We start from the raw sequence: 8,293 nt of genomic DNA on the forward strand, positions 1-8,293 counted from the left end.
AGCAAAACTACACCCTAGAAGAAGCAAGAAAGTAATCTTTCAACAAACTCACACAAACCTAATTCCACATCTTACAATAAAAACAACGGGAAGTAACAATTACTTTTCATAATATCTTAATATGAAAATTAATATTACCAACTTATCCTAATCAATTGAAATTCAAAAATATGAGGAATTAGAAATTTGTTGATTGTCATCCAATGGTCTCTCTAATTTGGTAATTGGAGAAATTGTTCCCATATTATACAATCCATATACACTTTCAGCTTGTTTGTACATTACAGTGTCTTGATGTGTACAACATAATGTTCTTGAAATCTTGCTTCTCCTATCTCAGCCTATCTATTAGTAGTATTGTTTAGTTCATATTTTTAGACAATACTATGGTTTTTCAGAACAGCTTACATATTTCAAAAGTATTTATACAGCCAAAAGGTAGCTTGTAAGAGAACAACAAAGAGTGAGACTGAATGCTTTGCTTGACTTTTGTAACTGTTGTATCAAATTTGAAGAAAACTTTATAAGTTACTCTTTCTGTGAGATAAACACTTTTCCAAATTTTCACAGTCAAAGAACCAGACTCTTAAGCTCACCTAATGTCTGTGTCACCCTCCAAGCAGAACCATTGTTCGTTAGAACAGTTGGTAAATGACTTTATGGATAGACCATCTTAATACACTCACCATTTCAAATGAATGTAACCTGCTCTCTGTGGGCTGAGAATAAAGTCACTCATTCAAGTCAAATAGCTTTGACCATAGCAGGAAGTCTGTACCTAAAAATTGTGGCTACAATTTATTCCTTGGTGCAGCAGAACTGTCAACTCTCAGCTTAGCTACAATGGAGGTAAAATCCTTTGGTGATGTGAGTCATTGAAGTACAGCCTTATTACAATGAAATCCATTGTCTAAAAATTGTTCTTATTTTGGGCTTGTACCACAGTAAGAGCCAGATTTTAAGATCTACTAAATATAAAACAAACAAACAAACAAAAAGACTTTATATATTTATGTTCATTTAAGAAAATACTAGTAGTGATGTATTATTTTAAAATATATAGTTTGGAGTTATTTAAAATTTATATGGAGAAAAACATGTATTTTCAGTATTGCTGTAGACAAACATCTATATAAGACTGTTAAATTGTTTTATATCAAACAAATTCAGATAAATTGAAATCATGTAACTTTTCTCATCATAATGCAATAAAACTTAAATCAATTAAAAAAAAAAGAATTCCAGGAGTTAAAAAATTTAAGTTTGCATACTATGTAATGAGTTTTATTATGGTACTTCATACATGTATATCATTATACTTTAACCTCATTCATCTCAATTGTCCTTTCTAACTGGCTAACCACATCATCTGAAATATCCCCAATTTTGCTTCTATATTGCATGTATTCTGCTACTTTCTCAATTTTTCTCCCACTAAGGAGTAAATTAAGACCTCCACTTCCCCTCTCACAGGCTCCTTTCTGCTTTTACAGTGTACATACACATACACACCTAGACACACAAGCACACAGACTCACATGCACATAAGCACAGACACACATGTAAACAGACATACACACATGTATACACATGCACATACACTTAAGTCTAGAGCCAAGATATGATGTGATATGGTACTTGCCTTTCTGAACCTGGCTTATTTTTTTTTAAATGTAATGTCCACTTATCCATTGTTTTTCCTACAAATATCATTATTTCCTTTTCCATTGGCTCAAAAAGTCTCATTGTGAACACACACTGTATTTTCTCCATCCATTTGTTCATAAAATCCCAACTGGTTCAGCATTGTGAACAGTGCAGCAAAAGCATAAATGTGCAAATAACTTTGTGTAATGTTGACTTTGAATCTTTGAGGTATATATTCAAGACTAGTACAGCTGGGATTCACTATAGTCCTATCTTGAGATTTTGAACAACCCCACACACTGACTTTAATAGTGATTGCATTTACTTACAAGTAGAAAAAGGTTCCTATTTCCCCATAATTTCAGCAGCATTTGTGCCATTATTCTCTCAGTAATGCCCATTTTGATGGGGGGTGAGAAAGGATCTTAAAACAGCTGTAATTTGGCTAAGCTATCACTGGAACAATAAGACCTAGCAATGTCATCGCTGGACAGATATCCAAAGAATTCTTATATTCTATGACAGAGATACCTGCACTTATATGCTCATTACTGTTTTCTTCATAACAGGTCTATAACAGAATCAATCTAGATGTCCACCAAATAATGAACACATAACCAAAATGTAATTCATATACACAGGAGACTTATTTTTTAGCAATAAATAAAAGTGAAATTTGAGGTGTTCTGTTTCCCCCAAACACTACAATTTGAGATCGGGCATTGTGATGACTCTGGAGTTGCACTTTCAATTGTGAGTTGCTTTGCTTATTCAGGATCTTCTGTGCTGCTACAGGACTTGTAGGATTGTTTGCTGGAATTCTGTGGAAACTGTAACTGGGATTTCAAAGGAAGCAGTGTTGCTGTGCTGCTGAAAGTATGCATCGGATCCATGATTTTTTCTGGTTGAATCATGAGAGTGTTAAGTGTGAGGAACACGTTATCTGAAAAGAAAAATAATTTAATTCTTTTTAATCCTCATCTTTCTTTCTCTTTCTATCTTAGCTCTACCTTTACCTTAGGTCACACTATTGAATAAGAGTAGTGAACATAAGAAAATTTGCCGTTATTTTTTCCTTTTATGGAATATAGATTCTCTTCTCAAATAATATACCTGAATAGTTTCCCATCCGTCTACTCCCAGTTTCTCCCCCACCTTCTCTCCCTTCCAGATCTACTCCAGTTTTGTCTCTCATTAGAAATAAACAGGCTTCAATGAGATAACATTAAAATGTAACAAAATAAAATAAAACAAAAGCTACCCCTCAAATGTCCCTTAATCTTGTTTTCTCCTAATTTTCCCCCTCAACTTCATCTCCTCTCTCTCTCTTGACTTGATCCTTTTCTTCAAGCTCCCTCATCCATAATTGCCTATTCTGTTTCCTTTTCTTAACAAGATCTGTTTCTTTTAGTCCCTGACTCTATACCTACCCTCTGTTGTTCTAAGGATTTTATCTTTGTTGTCATTAACTTAACAGATAATATACCATATTAGTCTTTCTGGATCTGGAATAACTCACCCGATTTTATTTTATTTTTAGTTCCACTCAATTGTGTGCAAATTTCATGATGCAATTTTTTTTAAAACAGCTGAGAAGTATTCCACTGATAAATATAACACATTTTCTTTGTCTATTCTTCTGGTGGGGGATATCTAGTTCTTTTCCAGTTTCTGGCTATTATGAATGGAACAGTAATGAACATGGTTGAGCAAGTGTCTTTGTGATAGGATGAAGTATCTTTTGCGTATATGACTGTCCTAGTTAGTGTTTGCATTCCTATGAAGAGAAACCATGTCCAAGACAACTTTTATAAAGGACAATATTTAATCAGGGCTGGCTTTACAGATTCAGAAGTTCAGTTGATTAACATCAAAGTGAAAAGTATGGCAGTATCCAGGCAGATATAGTACTGAAGTAGGAGCTGAGAGTTCTGCATCTTGATCTAACTGAAGCCAGAGGAGACTGACCTCCAGACAGCTAGGAGGAGTGTGTCAAAGCCCACCCTCATAGTGACACACTTCCTCCAACAAGGCCATACCTCCTAAAAGTGCCCTGGGCCACACATATTCAAACCACTACTGTAGCAGAATTTTCCCTGTCTAATCACTTTAAATATTAATATAATAATAAGCCTATGATTGGACAGGGAAATGGGAGGCAGAGTGAGGAGTTGCAGAGACAGGATGAAGGAGACAGGTAGAAGAGAAGGAATCAAGATAGAGGATGAGCAGGATGATTCAGATTCTGCGTGTTTTTAAATAGCCACAGATAGATATAATATCATATAGGGATAGAATAACTAGGATAACTTGTCTAATCTAGGTATGCAGCTTGTACCATTATCAATTGGCTCTGAATATATTCTGTGGGCATCTTGTGTATTGAGAAAATATTGATATATAAATCTGACTGGTTAATTATAAACTTCTAGAGTTTTTGTTTTACTGGGTTACTGGAATATGAGTCCACTGACCAGAGGGGGTTTATGGCTGAGAAGGTATGGGTGGCACTTAGACAAGTGAATCAGAGCTGGGAAGACCAAGATCAGTCACTGTGGGGGCTAGCTTAGAGACAGAGGTGGCAAGACCGCCACTGGGGGCAAAGAGTAGCTGGGTGTAGTACAGGAACTTGCTGTTCTTTTTAATATTTTCCATAACACACACCATGATGCCCAAGAGCAGTAGAATTGGATCTTGAAGTAATATCTTGTCCAGACTTCCTAAGGAATTGCAACACTGAATTTCATAGTGGTTGTACAAGTTTGTCCTCCCATGTCGTTGAAAGTATAAGTATGATGTGTTGACCTTAGCCATTCCAGCAGATGTAAGATGAGATCTCAAAGCAGCTTTAATTTACATTTCTCTGATGACTAAGGATGTTGAACTCAGCCATTTGAATTTATATTGGAGGGCTACTGACTTTTGTGAATTAATGTATCCATCTACTTTGTTAATAGTGTTTATGATTCGGTAGAATTTATCAAGCCTGTTATATATTATATTATATCATCTACAAATAAAGATATTGACTTTTTCCTTTCCAATTTGAATCCCATTTATCTCATTCAGTGGCCTCACTGCTCTAGCTAAGACTTCAAATACTAGATTGAATAGGTATGGAGAGAGTGGCACATCCTTGTCTTATTCCTGATTTTAGTGGAATTGTTTTGAGTTTCTCTCCATTTTAGTTAATGTTGACCTTCTTTGGGCTTGCTGTATATTGCCTTTATTATGTTGAGGTATATCCTCTTGTATCTCTCATCTCTTCAAGGCTTTAATTATGAAGATGTGTTGAAGTTTCTAAAAGGCCCCTTCTACATTTAATGAGATAATCATGCGGTTTTTTTTGTCTTTTCCTGTTTTGTTTCTTGTTGGAATACTTTTATTGATGTACATATCTTGAAAAATCCTGCATCTGTGTTGTATATTTATGTGGTTAGGGTATCAGGGTAACTGTGGTCTCATAAAATGAATTGGGAAATCATTCTTTTGTTTCTATTTTGTGGAATAATTTGAGGAGTATTGGCATTAATTATTCTTTAAAATTTTGTTTCTAAGTCATCTGGCTTTTGACTTTTTTGGTTGGGAGATTTTAATGACTGCTAGGGGTTTTATGTATGTTTAAATTTTATATTGATCTAGATTTAACTTTGGTAGGTAGTTAAAAATGCATCAAGAATGTTATCAATTTCTTTTAGAGTTTACAATTTGTTGGACTAGAGGTTTGTAAAGTATATTCTTATGATTCTCTAGATTTCTTCAGTTTCTGATATGTCGCCTTTTTGTTAATTTTATTCTGCATTTTACTTAATCTTTTAAAAAGGCTTGACAAAATTATTGATTTTCTCAAAGAGCTAACTTTTAGTTCTTGGTTGTACTGGAAATATTTTCAGTTCTTTCCCATTTAGGAATGTGTTGGCTATAGGTTTCTTGTATATAGTCTTCGTTACATTTAGGTGTACATTCTAGTCTTTATTTCTTCAGATGTTTAATAAGGAAAAGGAAGAATTTTGTTAAACTCTTTTGAATGCATTGCTATAATCATATAATTTCCAGTTTTTCTGTTTTCTTTTCTTTTCTTTTCTTTTTTTTTTTTTTTTTTTTTTTTTTCTGAGACAGAGTTTCTCTGTGTAGCCCTGGCTGTCCTGGGACTCACTCTGTAGACCAGGCTGGTCTTGACTCAGAAATCCACCTGACTCTGCTTCCCAAGTGCTAGGATTAAAGGCATGTGCCACTACCGCATGAATTTCCAGTTTTTTAAAGCATTGGTATACTGTACTTAACATGAATTTGTATATGTTGAACCAAGTTCATACTCCTTGCTTTGAAACTGACTTGACCATGGTTTATGATTATCTTTAGTTATCTTTATGTGTCTTTGAATAGGAATTTATAGAATTTTACATTTTTTTAAAATTATATTTAATATTATTTTTTACACTCTGGATTTTATCCCCCTCCCAGTCTACCCTCTGACTGTTCCACATCCCATACCTCCTCTCCAACCCCCTGTCTCCATGAGGATGTTCTCACCTGTCTAGTCCTACCCCCCACCAGACCTCTAAACTCCTTCAGGCCTCCAGTCTCTTGAGGGTTAGGTGCGTGTTCTCTGACTGAACCTAGAACCAGCAGTCCTCTGCTGTATATGTATTGGGGGCCTCATATCAGCTGGTTGTGCTGCCTGGTTTCTGCAGCAAATATACTAAAGTTGGAATGATATAGAGAAGAGTAGCATGGCCCCTATGCAAAAATTTTACATTTTTTATCTTTTATGAGAGAGATTGTTCTAAATTTTTTTTTATATTTGTTTTATTGTACTCATTTTCAGTTTTGGTGTCAGAGCATTATGAACTTTGTAGAATGATTTTGGTAGGGTTCCATCTCTTTCTACAATGAGGAATGGTGTGAGGATCAATGGTATTAACTCTTTTTTAATTTTTTTAATTGAATATTTTATTTATTTACATTTCAAATGTTATCCCCATTCCCAATTTCTCCTCTGCAACCTCCCTATCCCATCCCCCTTACCCTGCTTTTATGAGGGTGCTCCTCCACCCATTCCTACCTCACTGCCCTAGCATCCTCTGCACTGGGGCAGAAAGCTTTCACAGGAACAAGGGCCTTCCCTCCCATTGATGCCAGATAAAGCCCCCTAAGTTACTTCAGTCCTTCCCCTAGATCCTCCAATAGGTCCCTGTGCTCAGTCCGATGGTTGGCTGTGTGTATCCTCATCTGTATTGGTCAGGATCTGGCAGAGCCTCTCAGGAGACAGTTCCTATAAGACTCCTATCAGCAAGTACTTCTTGGCATCAGCAAAAGTGTCTGGGTTTGGGGTCTGCATGTGGGATGGATGTCCTGTGTCTCTCTGCTGCCGATGCCTGAGGTTGCACAGCACATTAGTTAAAAGGAGGCGATGCATAATCATGAGATATTTTATTATAGGAAAGATAAAATAGGCCAGTCATGGCCATGGAGAGAGAGAGATAAAGGAGAAGGAGAGGAGAAGAGAGGGAAGGAGAGGAGAGGAGAGGAGAGGAGAGGAGAGGAGAGGAGAAGAAAGGAGAGGAGAGGAAGAGAGAGGGTAAGAAAAGAAGAGAGCAAGAGAGGAAGAAGGCAAGAGAGGACAAAGAACAAGAGAGAGAGGAGGGGGCAAACTGCCCCTTGTATTGTGTGAGGTAGAGCTATTTGTCTGTGGAGTGGGGTATGCCTGGCTGTGGTCAGATGACGGGGTAGGGTCCAGCAAGAATTCTGGGAGCATGGGGCATTGTCTATGTGACAAAACACATATCTCCTGCAGGGGGCTGTGAGAGGTTGTAACTGAAACAGGAGCCAGGGACTCAGGAGGTGTGGCCAAACTCTTTCCATCTCTTACAGGCAGAAATTGCCCACTGGGGAACAGGGATTCCAGACTTATATTAGACTGGGCCCAGGTTGCCTGAACAGAACACTGCCCCACAGATCCCTAGGTGGGGCAGTCTCTGGATGGCCTTTCCTTCAGTCTCTGCTACACTCTTATAGTGTGCTTAAGACCCATTTGCATACATGACACTTATAGTAAACTCCATACCTCATTTTGAATGTCTACAGATATCCATACAACTACTGTTATATTTTATCAGTTTCCAGCAACCCAATGAAATATAAAATAATGATTCTTAATTTATATTCTCTCATTTAGGATTTATAAAGCTAAGGAGCTCCTTTTCCTATAGTCTTCCAAAGTCCTCTGTAGGCAGAGAGAGATGAGATATTATGAATTTGCAGGTTCATTGTGTGAGTGGCTATGGGGGGAGAATGGAGTACCACAAAGTGGATCTTCAACTTTTGCATATTAATTCTTAGACTGGGACCCTTCTTCTACAGGGGCTGACCTGCGCACTGTTGAATATTGCTCTACCTTCTTGATCTTCAGTCACTAGAATGAAATAATCTCTTAGCTGAAGTGCTAGAAAAAAGTCTCCAGTGTTGCTAAATTTGTCACAGAGAGAGGAAAATCACCCCAGCTGGAAAGCAATGATTAAAGGGTGGAGCAAAAATAAAATGAATGATTGCTTTTACAGTCTTCCATGTAGCTAATGTTGAAGACAAGTCCTAGTTATCATTTTTTTAGTACTTGTATTTTGTTTGAAATGTTTAGCTGGCCCTG

General features: G+C 36.8%; 1 non-coding gene across 1 annotated transcript; it reads left to right on the forward strand.

The window, feature by feature from the left end:
- The first annotated feature begins 6,328 nt into the window (after positions 1-6,328).
- LOC116089559 lies at positions 6,329-6,433 on the forward strand. Its single transcript, XR_004118355.1, has one exon. It is a non-coding gene; the product is annotated as a U6 spliceosomal RNA (small nuclear RNA).
- Positions 6,434-8,293: the final 1,860 nt, after the last annotated feature.

This window comes from Mastomys coucha, unplaced genomic scaffold (genome assembly GCF_008632895.1).
Source record: "Mastomys coucha isolate ucsf_1 unplaced genomic scaffold, UCSF_Mcou_1 pScaffold14, whole genome shotgun sequence".
Taxonomy (NCBI): Eukaryota; Metazoa; Chordata; class Mammalia; order Rodentia; family Muridae; genus Mastomys; species Mastomys coucha.